Genomic DNA, 15021 nt, shown 5'->3' with positions numbered 1-15021 from the left:
CTAAGTTCTTCTTAAATTTATGTAATATATCATAGGCTAAATTCAGTAAAAGATTAGGGGATTTCTTGCATGGAACTGAGCTACATGAATCCTGGAGACTGTCTCTTCCCTACTGACATCTAACTCTAAAACTGCCTAAATTCAGATGGCCTCTCACTGTACACTTTACATTTTCTGTGTGGCTAGAGTTTTGGTTGTCTGTATAACTATACCTACCTAACTCTGAGCAGGTAGGTACTCATCTTCCTCCAAAGTCTGATTAGAAATATCAAAGAATACTTTCCTGTCTTATCTTTTCGGAAAGGCTCAGCATGGTACTGCATATGGAAACTTGTTTAGAGCACTCTCCCACAGGGAAGTACTCCTGTACTATACTCACCTCACCTGAAGGGTTTTATTGCTGCTCACCATATTATAGGCTCATCTGTATGGCAGTATTTGCTCTTGTCTTGTCTTTGTCTTACTCTATTCAGTGCAGTGAAAGAAGCTATAAGCATTATTGCCTCACTAGCAAAAAGCTGCCATTTGTCACAGTTTCCCTGAATATATCTACTTTTTCTATCTGAAAACTTTGCCTGGGGCAATCCAGAAATCTTAGACATGCATTTTGTGTGTGTATATCAAATCTACCTCACATGCACAAATCAGCTGTCCAGGGCAAATACAATAAGTTCAAAGCTTCATGGAGGCATCTGGCCTACTGTGCATGTGGTATACACATTTTCTGAATGGAAAAGGCAAGGCAGCAGACTCTTGTACATGCAATAAAATGTATGGGTGCATGCAAATACTTCTGTCTAGGTTAGCCACCCTCTGTTCCAGGCTCTTGATCCCACAGGCCCAAAGCTGTCACTGTTACCAAAACTCCTGAGAGAGTGAAAATGTTCATGTCAATGAATTCTTTCATGGCCAGTACTGGGTGAGCTCTACACAAAGGACCCAATCTAAAGAGCCCAATTGAAAGAGCCCAGTGCCTACACTGGATCTGGCCCTAGATGGCTACCTGCATTTTCAGATACTTTTTATTTATAAATATCTCTGAAAAACTAGTTTCGGCTCCTTTACAAGCTATGATGAAATCCGAGTCTACATAGTCTTAAGGCAGAGTGGTTTGACTTGCAGTAATACCAGTAATGAGAGCTGGAGTCCATTGCATAGAATCACTAGATCATACCAGTGTTATTTAAGTGTTTTAACATGGAATTAGGTTTCAAATTTTAGACATCAGAAGTTTAATGTTGTGGTCACAGTTTGTATGCATATTGAAGAACTTGTGGGTAAAACACTGAATAGAAACTCTTTATTTTTATTTTTTTTTTTCTATTTTTTATTTTTGTCCCTTAGTCTGTATCAGAATTTGTTTCATTAGAGCAGTGCAAAATGTTCACAATGAAACACCAGACCACACAAAACTCAGGTGGTGTGGAGTTTTGTTACAAACTAGTAACGCAAACCATATTTATCAAAAGATTTGCTTAGCATTGTGGAACTCCTGAATGACCTGAACTCAATTTTAAGCATATATGGTGTGTGGCTTTGGATAAGAATCATGCAAAATTCATAGCTTTTCATGTTTTTGATGTGAGGTGTGAATAAACACCAGGTGAAGCACAGCAATTTCAACTGAGTTTCAATTTGATCAGGATCTGATCCTCACCCAGTGTTAATTGGTGTAGCTCCATTGAAGTCAATGTTTTGCTCCATTGTAGAGCTACACCAATTTTTCCTAGCTGAGGAACTGATTGAAATTTTCAGTTTGCTCAAACCTGAAAGTCAAAGACTAACTCACTGGGTGTGAAACTATTTGGATCAAAATGAAAGAAAATGTTTGGACAAATGCTTGTGAAGTAAAAGTAGTGCTATATTTTGCAGCTGTAAGGTCGCAGCCCTGAAATATATATTCCTAATGATATAACCATAAGTTAAATCCACCATTACATTTTTTTTTTTTTTTCCTTACCAATAAAATGACTTTTGCTAAATCTACCTTGTGATATAAGTTTAAAAGGGAAAAAGGTATTTCTACTCAAGCCTTATAATAATCCCAAATCAGACAGAATTTTTAGAAATGGCTAGGAAAACTTATGACCTTGAGTGCAAAGGAATGCCTAAGAAACCTTTATTTTCTTTTTCAGTACTTATATTTTTAATATATAATTGAAAAGGCAGCAAAAGCAGGCATGCAATTTCTCCATAGGATTTCAAAGATAATCCTAAAAATAACGCTTTCCAAGGCAGCCCTGCAGAAAATTCAGATGTGATATCTTTAACTCTCATTTTGATTCTGCTTCCTTTGTTTATTGTTTCCTTTCAGATGATTCCATCTTTCAGAGGATGACTTTCCACTGACTTGCCTTTTTCCTTGAACATATTAAATAAGAGAAAATAGAGGGTTAGTAATGCAACAAGCTATATGTCTGAAACATTGCTGATGTTTTTCAGAGAAGAAAGATGACATTGTGTACCTGTTATCAGCATGGCTTCACTGGCTGCAACCATACTCACAAGTCAAGGCAATGTTTCTGGGTGCTGGGATTTGATCAACTGTACTATTAAATTGCTACATCAACCCCAGCATGGCTTTAATCTGGGCCACTTAGTAGAACTGGACAATTTCTCAGTATGGTGCAGGAGTTGGCTTGCACCAGTGACCATTTCCAAATGGTACATTACATGCAGTCTTGTACTTGGAGGGTGATAGAATTTAATAGTATGGTCTTAGGCCAGGACAAGCCTGTTCATAGCAGCCAGGATTGACATGCCTAATTTACTAGTATAGATACACCTATTCTATCTCATTCTTGGCCTGTCAGCTATCTTACGTATTTAATTTTTTCTTTTCTTTTTTTTTGATTCTTATGTTTGGTTTAGACATTTTATTTATCTAACAACTTCTGGTCACCACATGACATAAACAATGTCAGTTCACATGTGTTCTCTGTGTTTGTTGCACTTGTTAGTAAGACAAATCTTGAAAACAAAAAAGCAAGCAAATTCTTAGTTTAATAGAAAAGAGACTAGTTCCTCACTTTCATGTGGTCTAATTCAGGATAGTAAGTATAGGTGATTTTACAGTGCACTCTAAAAGAAAAAGAAAAATGAAGGTGGATTTCCAGTAAGAAGAGAATTTTAAGAGATTCCCCACCCCCCCCCCCCCCCCCCCCCTTTGGCAAGTGAGTGAAAATTGAAAGAACAATGAGGAAATCTACTTGTCTCAGTGGAACAGGTGAAAACTCTCGATTGACACTGGTAAAACACTTTCTCACTTAGATTGCAGGGCATTGTTAATGTTTACATTCCTTTTCCCTTTCTTGAGGTATAAAAGTATTTAAGGTCTTGTATGACAGATCTCTAACAATTTCTGATGTCATTGCTTTTGCTTATTAATGAGAAATAAGAGGGCACATGTAGACAAGCATCAAAGATTTAATAGGAACTATGGAAAAAATACCCAAAACTTCCCACAAATTTTGAAATCTGAACTGTGTCTTGATTTTATAAATGACCTGTGAAGAACTATTTTTTATTTTCTAAAATAAACAACTTTCAGCATTTACCAAAAATGTTCTGTTTTATGGCAAAAAGAATTAGGGGGGCATTTCACTAGAATGACTTTCCATGAGCATATTCCATTTGGTCACTTTTCATTGGAAAAATTATACTCAGTTCTTTCCAAAGACAGCTTTGGTTACAAAATCAGGAAGATCTGAGATAGATACAGTCTGTGCAGTGAGAAATATTCTTTAAACTGAGTGCAAAGAACATATTCAAAGATATGAACTAGATTTTGGTGTGGAATCATTTTCAGGTGTATGAGAACTGCTTCTATTTTGCCCCTATCTGAGAAAGCATTAGTAAAAAGTAATGAGCTCTCTTTTATCCCTGTTTACTAATGCTGTTTCTCTCTGGAGAAACTTATACTACTTGTCATGGTTGTTAAGCCATAAGCAAGTCTGAATGTTGTAAGTATGAGAAAGAAATCTCCTACTGTGGGACTGGGAAACCTCAAGCTCATCTCTTTTTCCCCATGTGGGTGAATGATGGAGAGCAGGATCCTGCAGAGAGGACTGGAATTAAAGAGTGAGCTTTAAGGAGTGAGAAGACTGTGGAGAAGAATCCCGCAAGAATCCTGCATTAGAACAGAATTCATTGGAGAGGAGGGATGATCCAGTGGTCAACGAAAGGTCTAGGCTGAGAGCTGGGAGTTCTACAGCAGCCCAAGGTAGTTCTTGAAAGACTGGCTGCTTGCCTGTCTGTTTGGGGTGAGGTTGAAGCCCCAGACCTGCCAAGTTCTTTGTGCAGCTCTGTGCTGTTTTGTGAGTTGGGACTTGGAGTTCTGACTCAATGCCAAGTGCCTGTATGTGTTGCACCTACTGAAATATTTGGGGTATTGTCAGGCACAGTAAACTTATTCTTGGGGTGTGATCATGCAGAGCTATTCTTGCTAGCATTCCATACAAAAATATCATTTTAAGAGGTGTTGTGAAAAAGATCACTAGCTGAAAAGTTAATTTCCTGCCCAAATGGACAAAGTCTGCAAGGTAAAATAAAGGTATTTAAAGAAATCAGCTATTGAAATCAGTCTATTTCAAAAACAGTTTACTGTTGTCAATAAGGCAGAATCTTGTGAATCTACACACTTCATAATTTGCACATAAGGTTGGCAGTTTTTTCCCCACTTTTTGGCAATGATTTAATAGCAGAGAGCTGTAGCAAGGGCTCATATTACTAGGATTATATTCTATTACACAATATACTGCAGCTTATTTACAGAAGAACCTTATTAATTTGCATTAATATGAACACACTCACTGTAAGTTACTGATTATTATTATTGTTATCATTATTATTTAATGCACAGCAAGGATCGCATTTCAAACCAACACTCTGAACAAGTAGCAATGTGGTATGACACTGAAAGTGGGAAAGGGACCAGATGTGAGAATTCTTCCTTTTAGAGGAAGAATTTTTTTAGATGAGGACATTTGCCTCCATGGTATTGGATCAGTAGTCAGGAGACCTGTTTTCTGCTCCTGAATCAGGAACTGATTTGCTGTGTGACTAAGTAACACTTAATCTTTCTTTTTCAGTTCAGCAACAGTCTGTGAAATGATGATAAGATTTTGATACCTTTGATATCCTCTGCTTTAAAGCCTTGTGTACAGTTTGTATAAGGTAGCGTTATTTACTCTTAAAAGGCTTTCAGTGATTGCTCATAAGCCACTTTGGTTGAAATCACTGGAAAGTGGAGTAGCTTAAAATGTCTTTATATGAGACTGAGAATTTGTTCCTTGTATCTGAAAGACTATCTAGAAGGAACTTGAGACCAAATCCAGGTTATGTCATATAGAAAGCAGTTGTCTTTGGTTTAAAAAAAAAAAAAAAAAAGCTTTTTTTTTTTTTTTTTAATCTGGATAATCATTAAGAATAGGAAAGAACAAAACCTAGCCATACATTATACTTCCTAATGTTAATGAGGAGATGATATTTACTCCATCTAAAAAGGTATTGCTGGCTAATTACACAATTAAAATTTTGTCTTGGCATTATTTGAGCTCGTACAACAAATCTAACCTTGCTTTATATAGGACTATCTGACCTTGCTTTGTATAGGACTTTAAACCGGATTACTATGAAGTAGAGAGAAACTAATTAAAAGATGGCAGGTTTCCAGTTTCCAGTTGATGACCTGCTGCTGCTGCTGCTGCTTGTTGCAGTCCCTAGGGTGAGTGGAGCAATCCGATACTCCACTACGGGATGTACAGAATGTTCTGTGGTGTTCAAGTCAGACGTTCTATGGAAACTTAGCAGGATCCTGCATCCTCAGTACTTTTCATGTGCTCTAGCAGGGGAGAGCTGCCAGAAAGCCAAACCAAACATTTTTATGGGTTTCCTCAGGCCTACCTCCACATCTTGTTGAAAAATTAAAGCACACAATCATGGGTGGGTCTGTTGAAGTAAGCAGGCACTAGTATTCTAGGTTTTCAAGGTTGTTTTCAGTATGTGGATCTAATCAATTGAGGAAGAACACATCTAAAACACTTCTGAAATTTCATATGAAAAACCCCAGCCCAGGGGATGTTTCTAAATGGTGTTCAGCGACTGCAACAAGAAACTAGAAATGCTAGAGATTTTGCTAGAAGTGTTAGTGTAATAGAAACTTAACAGTAAAACTAAAGTTTTACTGATGAAAAAATTTCATGTGAAAAGGTCCAGTAACAACCTTTTGTTCCCTGTTTCCCTCCCACTGTTTGAATCCATAATATACTTAGAACAATGTCAGATTTTTCGTACTCATGGTTAGATAGGAGCATAAATCCTATGACTTGAGTGTTATCTGTGGTTGCTTGGAGTTCAGTGCAGGTTAGCCACCTTTTTGCACAAAGTTTCTGATTAAGTTTTCAGTCCACACTCTGCTCTGCTGTGGCTATATATTTATCATTTGTAGACCAGCTAGCTGCAGCTTGCACACACATCCTCAAACAAGTTTTAAATCTTGGCTGCCACATAGACATGTCTTTAACCCTTGCATGAGCATGTCAAGCATTGCCAACATGCCGAGCAGTAAGCTTCTCTGATGCAATTTAATTGCATTCCTTCTGCGTCCTCATCTTTGATCAGGAAAGATCATGCTGGTTGGGTAGGAAGTTAGTCCATGTTGTATATTTAGTTCATGTTATAGAAATTAGACCTCAACATTTCAAGACCTGTGCATACCTAAGCACAATTAAAGGGATTTTATTTCTATACCCTTTTAAGAGATTAAACAGTAGATGCCAATTGTGCCAAAATGTTTTTCTAGTACAAACTCTGCAGGAGCCAAAAAATACAAGGCATCTTCAGCCAGAGACATTGCCAAGTGCAAGCATTTAAAATAAAGCTGTAATGTGATTGGGTTGCATGGCACCATTTAATCTGAGGACAAATTTGCAGAATTTCCTGGCTAAAAGCCCTTGAGCTACATAGTTCTGCATGACACAAATTTCTGAAATTGATCCATGCTGGGAAATTAAACCCTGTTATTTTGGGAGGTGAATGTGTAGGGAAGATTCCTATTGTCTTTGTACCTAAATACATTTTGTACTTAAATTTTACATGGCTCCCCAACATTTTTGATGAAACTTACCATTTACATACTTACCGTCGCATACTGTACTTTCCAAATTCTTATCCTTTTTAATTTTTGAATTGTGAATGTCCCTAAATGATATGAATCATAACTGCAATTAACTTGCATATATTAGTTCAAGAAGGGTATCAAACCTCAAAACTTATATAGTAGAAAATCAGAGAGGGGAATAAACTAATTTCTATTTTGTTTGTGCATTGATAGGAGGGGAGACAGATCAATCTTGTTCTAAAGTCAGACTCCTTCAAATATGCGCTGAGCTCTACCCATGTGAATAATTTAGAGCCCTCAGTTCACAACTACCTAGAGGCTCCTGGAACTGTTAAAGTCTCATTTTATTCCTTCAAAGTGGAAAAAGGAGCCTGGCCCAAATTAAGCTCAGTGTGCTGTTCCCAAAGCATACCAAGCTTTATGGGACTTCAAGCACAGTATTTCAAATTCTTAATTCTGAAGTATAGGGAAAAGCAATCGCCACTATATTATGCCTCTTTTTCTAAACAATCCAGTATGTTTTCTTTTTGTGTAAATGTGATGCAGCTGTTTCTAGTGCCATATTTACAGTAAATATCCTTTTTGGTAAACTAAGGTCTTATTGAGGCAGTGCATTAATAATGTGTTAAAAGATTTAATCTGCTTTTTGAACAGCTACTAAGCATGCATTTTTTGAATGAATGAATGATCTGAGCATGTAGAACAAAATCCTAGCAATGCAAAGGATCAGAAATGAGCTGATATTTGTATTTTTAACTCACTGTTTATGAAAGAAAGAAAGAATTGTTAGTCTTGAAGGAAGTCTGACTTTTCCTGAATTTAGCAAAATAAGGTCTAAGGGCCATTCTCTGATGAATTCCTTCAGGGGTTCAAATGAAAATATGGAACTTTAGGTCAGAATGTATTGCTTAAATTTAAAGAATTAATTAGACACAGAAAAAATGTTAAGATGGCACAGCCCAAGTATAGAATAAGAATTACTTTATTCCTTTCTTCAACAGTGTTAAGAATTGACTTGCGTTATGTTTTCTCACATTGAAGCAATCTGTTTTAAATATCATTTTACTCTGGTTATTTTTTTCTGCATCTTTTTGGTAAAACAATATTCCTCAGTAAATAGTCTGTTTTCTTCTAAAAGATTTCCTGCGTATATCCCATCATGCAGACATGAGTAAACTATTGGAACAAAATGCTTATCTAGAACTATTTTGTAAGCCTGCTTAACCATAGCTATATTCATTTATATGACATAAATTTACTGTAGAATGCTGTTCATCAGAGGACCTTAAGTAGAAAACTAATGTTAGCTTTTAAGGAACCTTAGAAACCTTTTAAGTATCCCCAAAGCCTATGTATACATAAAAGTTGACAACTTTGTTCAATACTTTTTCAGTTGTACCATTATGATTCTTTAATGTTGATTTCATCTTCATTTCAGACTAGTCAAGCATGATTTTAGACAGCTTGAGTTTTGGCCCTCAAATTTGAATACCTGACAAGAATTCATTTTGCCAGGCTGAAATTACTAACAGGTAATGGACTTTAAGCTGGGTCAGAAGGGGACACGGTATCCTTTGCTGTGAAGGGTTTCATAGTTATCCAGTAGGGAATGGTCAACCTGTTCATTCCTCTGCTCCTGTCTCTAATTTGCAGAAGACCTCAGTCACAAAGAAAAAGTTGCTTTTGTAATGTAGTTTGTTTCCTCAGAGAGCTAATGGGCCTCTAGAAACAAAAATTATGTCCAGATGGGCATTTATCCTTCCAAGTGGATTCATCAGACAGAAACATAGGAATGGAATTGTACTCCTGCATTATCTATTCAAATAGTTTGATATAGATACCATATATTTTCACAGTTGGTTATTTATTTATTTATTTATTTATTTTCTGAAGAGCAGTTGTTTTTTGTGCCTCAACTGTGAAAAAGAACTTCCATCAGAAGGTTACTCTGCTAATGGCGAGACACTATCTTTCAGTTTCCAGTTGCAAGTAGTATATGGCCACTGCTTGCTGGATTATTATTGTGCCAGTATTATCTGTAAATATAAATATAAATATGTATTCTGCTTTAAATGTGTATGTATTATGCTTATAAATATGTATTCTGCTTTCCTGATATTTACTTTCCCACCTTAAATTAATTGTAATTAATTATACTAATTAATAATATATTTTAAAATTAATTAATTATAATTAACAACAGATAAACTCAGTTTCTTCTCATATGATAAATTCTTCTGGCTATCCCAGTTTTCCATCTCTACACCTTTTCTAGTGCTAAATTCATTGCTCTTGAATACAAGCTGTACTGCCAATGAGGTCTCTCAAAGTTACATAGTAAGAATTTACTGTTCTTCCTCTAGTGTTGCCTTAAAATAGCATCGCTTTGGTAGCTTGTATTGCTCCCGCAATCATCTGATATTTCCAGAGCAGACCTTACTGAATCTTTTCAAAATGAGTTCTTAGACTTCAATACAAACTTTGTAACTCTCATCACTGAATGTGATGACATTCAGTGAATCATTTCAGTTCACAAATACCCAGTCCTCTAATGTATGGCTCTTATCTTTGTGTTGGCTGCAGATTTTAATAGCATACTTCTGTGTTCTAGAGCCATGGCATTAATCAAAAAATTAAATAAAATCAATTTAAGTAGCAAACCTTGTGAAACTGTTAGTAATCCCACTTCCATCCTGACTTTCTCTCATTCAATTTTAGACACTACTTTTTCTATTTTTATGTGTTGTGCTTCATGCTAACATATGCTTTATATGTTATATGAAGGCACTATATAACTGTTTATATGTTTATATGAAGGCACTTTACAACTGGCCTGAGAAGAGAATCTAGATCTGCATTATTCTCCCTGACAAGTGTTTAGCCAATAACTGAAAAGTCCATTCAGACTTTTTATTTTAATTTCTTTTCAGTCTAAACAGACTTTGTCTTTTAATTATGCCTTATCTAAGCAGTCTCTTAGTTTTTATATTACCTACAGTAGCAGAGTTGAGGGCAGAATTCATGTTTGGCTGGTTTGAGTTTTGGAATGAGGATTTAATTGTTTTGCCCATAAATTATTTGGGTTTTGTATTTTCAAAAATACTTGTTTATTTAGCATATCAAATGAGGAAACATTCTAAACACATCTAATTATAAATTATGCTGACTCTCAATAATGTAGCAATGCTTTACATTTTGTTTTATATTTTGTTGGATAGCATAACACTCAGCTAAACTGCATGACTGAAATTACCTTGTTCTATACTGTCAGATCAGACAAGCCCAGAATAAATCATGTTTTCTTTACTATGAATGTATTTGTGTGCATGTGTGTTTCATTGTTAAGAATGTGAGGTCACAAATTGCTATTTCTTTTAAGGCAGAAGTCCATCAGGATCTTCATGAATGGTTGTTTCATGAAGTAAGTTCCCCCCCTCTCCCACAAAACTTGGAATATTGGTTCTGTCACATCTATAATAAGTTTATTTTCTTTTAATATTTGTATGTGCCAGAGTGTACAAACAGCTAGTTGCCTTTAATGGCAGGTCTCTTATCCTGCACCACACTGAGAAAACATTGAAATGGGGTGCAGGACCTGAATACAAAACATTCTTATTAGATCATTCTTCAGCTCTGGAATCCAGCACAGTGAGTGCTGGATTACTCTCTTTATTTGTACCTCAGGCAGATCAGACTATACAAAAAGCACTTTTTTTGGCCTCATCTAAAACCAGTTATAATGTCAGAGACAGTTCCACAGTGGAATTCAATCTACAACCAAGTTACACTTCATATGGGTCAATGTTCTCAATCCTTCAATCACATAAACCAATGGATACTCTCACTGCCACAAATAATATTTCCCACCAGATCAATGAGTCTTTCAGGCTCTTGGTATTTCTGCTCACAGTTCTAAATGCACATTAGCATTTGGATTGAGGCAGCTAGATCTGAGCAGGCTCCAGGGCCCATTAAACTTCATCATCTTGAAATTCACAAATTCACTGGCATCGTTGTTAAAAAAAAAAAAAAAAAAAAAAAAAAAGAAACAAACGAAAAAAACCACAACCCACACACTTAAAAAATGAAGCACACATTCCACATGCACTTAGTATAACTTTCATCACTATGAATATTTCCATATTCCAAAAATGTGAATTTATATTTGATCTGCACTTTATGAAAGAAACTATTATCTAAACTTTCCATTTTGCTTGAGTAAGTTTAATCTGTAACTTCTCAGAAGATTAATTACAAAAAGAGAAACAATAATGACAAATGGAAGGTTCTGTTCATCTAGATTGATTTAAAAATAAACAAAATTATAAGCCTGGCCAGTTACACATTAGTCTGAACAGGCACTAGAGGACACACAAAAATCCCCTTTTCTGGATGGTGTGGGTGTGGGTATGGTTAACCTTGGTATACCTAAGAAATTGTAGCTAAGACCAATAGACAAAGCTGAAGACTTAAATAACTGATTCACTTTTTAGAACAGCTGTGTATCATATACACAGGATTTGTAGCTCTTCAAAGATATTTTACCCTTCACACAACTGATTTGGAGTTTTAAAATGAGATTACAACACTTTTGTCTCCAAAAAAAGCTGTGTCTTTTTTTTATTATAATCAGGTTTAATTTGAACATTACTGACTGAAACTTAAGAGGAGATGATTTTGGGGGGTGTGATTTCCATGGATTTAGTTGCAAAGCACTTAGGTATGATTTATTCATATTATTAGTAATAATTATAATAATGTTTTTACTTGCATCCTTATATTCTACACTCACTTGGAAATCTGGGGTCAGTTCTGGTCACTTTGTTAACTTTTTCCCTTGAAAACTGATTCTTAATTCTGACTCTTTGTTTTGTTTTCTTAACCTGTTTCTAATTCATGGCGGTATTTTACATCTCACCTCAATTTAGTTACTTTTTTTTTTTTTTTTTTTTTTTTCCTTAGTACAACAAGGCAAATGTCACTTTAGAAAAAAAGAAATTGTGAAAGACTCTTAAAGGAAGGAACCTTATCAAGAACTTCAATCTTTTTTTTTTTTTTTTTTTTTTTTTTTTTAATGCTTTTAAAGGAAACGAACTAATATTAAAACATTTACAAGATACATATAGAAAATAATGAATAATGAAAATATTAATATTGTTCTTCTGTTTTGGAAACATAGCTATAATAGCTTTGAAATAGCATGTGAAAGCCTGAAGGTGAAACAGAAAATGAATCTGACTAATTCTGGGAGCCCAGCCAACCACTGATTGCAAAGAGTTTAGATCTAAAGGGGAGTAAGGTGCTGAGTGGACACACTAAACATACTGATTAGAAAAGGAAAGAATTAATAAATACAGAACATTCATAAAAGGAACCTTCAAGGCAACAGATAGTGAAAAAAGGAAAGTTCTTGGCCCAGAAGAATTCCTGGTCATTTACAAGTTCCAAAAAGTGAATAGATATCATACAGAAAATATAAAATAAAATAAAATAAAATAAAATAAAATAAAATAAAATAAAATAAAATAAAATAAAATAAAATAAAATAAAATAAAATAAAATAAAATAAAATAGCAACATGACTTCTAAAGCATTCTAGGTCTTTGTAATATTCACAATATTCTGATTTATAAATGAGGAGGATGAAAGACATATTAAGTATAGTTTGACATCTGACCAAAGATATAGCACTTTTGAATGTCAACTGATATTCTTGGATGCAAAAAAGAAATCTGAATTGGATTTCCTATGGCACAGGAACCTGGAACAACATGAAAGTCAAAGTTTTGGAACAGTAGTCAATCTTGAGATAGAAAGTGACATCAGTCTACATGAAGTAGCACAAAGAAAGCAAAAGGAAAAGTAGGAGGGAGCCATTTTGCATTCATACTCCCAACAGGTACAGTTACTTTGACAAGATGAAGGAGAATGAGACAAAACAGAGGCTAAATGAAGCCGTCAGCCCATTTATTGACAATGAGCCAAATCCTGAAGGTGACTCATTATGAAGACGTAAACAATTCTGGTCAGTGACTCAGTGGTGAGGAAGCTTGGCTAAGACATCTGTAGTCCATATAAAGAAAACAGGATGATGAGATTTCTCTGGGGTATGGTAAGATAAACTATGGGACAATAATATTGCACGTGCCTATGATAGCCTGTAGAAAGCTGGGAAATTCTTACCCTTTATAGCTCATGGAGGAATGTACATATCACCAACAAAGGAAGCTTTGATTGGCATTTGCCTGGGAATCTGAGAGGAGAGTTGGAAATGGATATAGTGTGAATCTTCTGAGAGTCTGTGGAGGAAGGAAGAGGGTGGGTGATGGATATCATGATGGGAGTGAATACTGCAATGCAGAGAATATTGCACAGTTAGGGCAGTTAATTTGGTAAGGATTAGAAACTACCATCTGTGTAGAAAGTCCATTTTCCTTTCAATTTAAAAACTGGCAGCATGTGTCCAGGAGGATCTCAGCAAAGCAAAAGATAGAAAAAACAGATTTTTCTAGCAGTTATGTTTTATGGGTTATGGGAATGATTTTAAATAAAAGGTGGAGATTATGCATACTTATAATGTAGAAACATGGTGGACAAGAACACTGTCACTAACAAAACTTAGGGTCAAAAATGGAAACTTCATAGAATGATTAGAGTAGCTAGAAAGTGATCATACTGTGCATTGTTTTAGTCTGCAAGAAAAGAGAAAGCTGCGGATGAGTATTTTTAGACTGGCTGTAACCTTTATGAAATGCATGGAAGTGAATCTCTTCTGTTTATGATGTAGTAATGAAATACTAGGGATCAGTGACAGCAGGCAAAACTGTCAGTGGGTTCTTGTCATTATTTGTGACCCAGGAAACAAGACTCCCTTTTGATAGATACTATAGAAATATACAACGAATCAAAGATCCTTGAAGCATTCTGTGTGAATGCCCACTGGTGAATACAACTAAGTCAGAGTTTAGCAACTCTGTTAGGATTAACAAATATGTAACATGAAAAATATTCTGCATTAGAGAGAATTACTTTGCAGAACTTATTACTTTTACTAATTACTAACTACTTTTACAGAACTAGGTATCAATTTTTGAATAATTTTACTCTCAGTTGCTATTCCTTGGTTCTGTGGGCTTTTATTTTTGTTCTCTCCCTAGCTGTCTTTTTTCTACGTAAACATTTCTTCACCTTCATCTACTCTCGTTTTTTAGAAGGTACCTTATGCTGTTCTTATTCTACTGTAACTCTATCTGATGCTATGTTGTAGACATTGCTTCTGCAGGAGTGGGGTTCAGGTGCTGTGGCTACTGTTGAGGGAAATGTGTGCGTGGCTCATTCCCACACCTGTTTCCTCCCTGTGTTTCACTTCCAGGGAGGTTCTCAGGGAGTCTGTGTCATGTAGGAGCCTGGGTCAAATGATTTTTCTGTAAAACAGACCTCTTTATCTTCTTTTTTATACACACGAGAAATATAGAGTATATTGTTAAGAAGTCATTATTGGAATAAAATAGAATTAGACTTCTAGACTTCTCTGCTGGGAAGAGAGCTAGTCCTCAGATATCCCCTTGTCATGACCAGTTTTTTGTTCATTTGTTTGTTTGTTATTTTCATTGAAATTGGAATATTGTACAGTTTCTAGTGTATTGTTAGGTAAAAGTTAAAGCTGCATATGATGCAGAGAATTCCTCTCAAGAGATCAGGAAATGTTACCTTCTTGGCTGCTGCAATGAAACCTGAAACTTGTGTTTTGGAGTTGTATTTTGCAGACTTCAATCCTGTTTGATACTTGGAAAATATATCAATTTCTCAACTAAATGCTGGGCTTTTGCAGCATTTTCTCTTAACGGTCTCCTGTTAAAACTAATAAGGAGAGAATAAGTTCCTGCTCATCATGAATAAAT

General features: G+C 35.4%; 1 long non-coding RNA gene across 1 annotated transcript in view; it reads left to right on the top strand.

Moving 5' to 3' along the window:
* The first annotated feature begins 13159 nt into the window (after positions 1-13159).
* The window catches only part of LOC311432522, a 39888-nt gene continuing 38026 nt past the window's right edge, over positions 13160-15021 (top strand). The window contains exon 1 of the long non-coding RNA XR_014690115.1: positions 13160-13232. This is a non-coding gene — a long non-coding RNA (uncharacterized lncRNA). The remainder of the gene's footprint in view (positions 13233-15021) is intronic.

This window comes from Aythya ferina (genome assembly GCF_964211825.1).
Source record: "Aythya ferina genome assembly, chromosome: 2".
In the NCBI taxonomy this organism is placed as follows: domain Eukaryota; kingdom Metazoa; phylum Chordata; class Aves; order Anseriformes; family Anatidae; genus Aythya; species Aythya ferina.
Note: the sequence above shows the minus strand (reverse complement) of the source record. Positions and strands in the feature narration are given on the sequence as shown.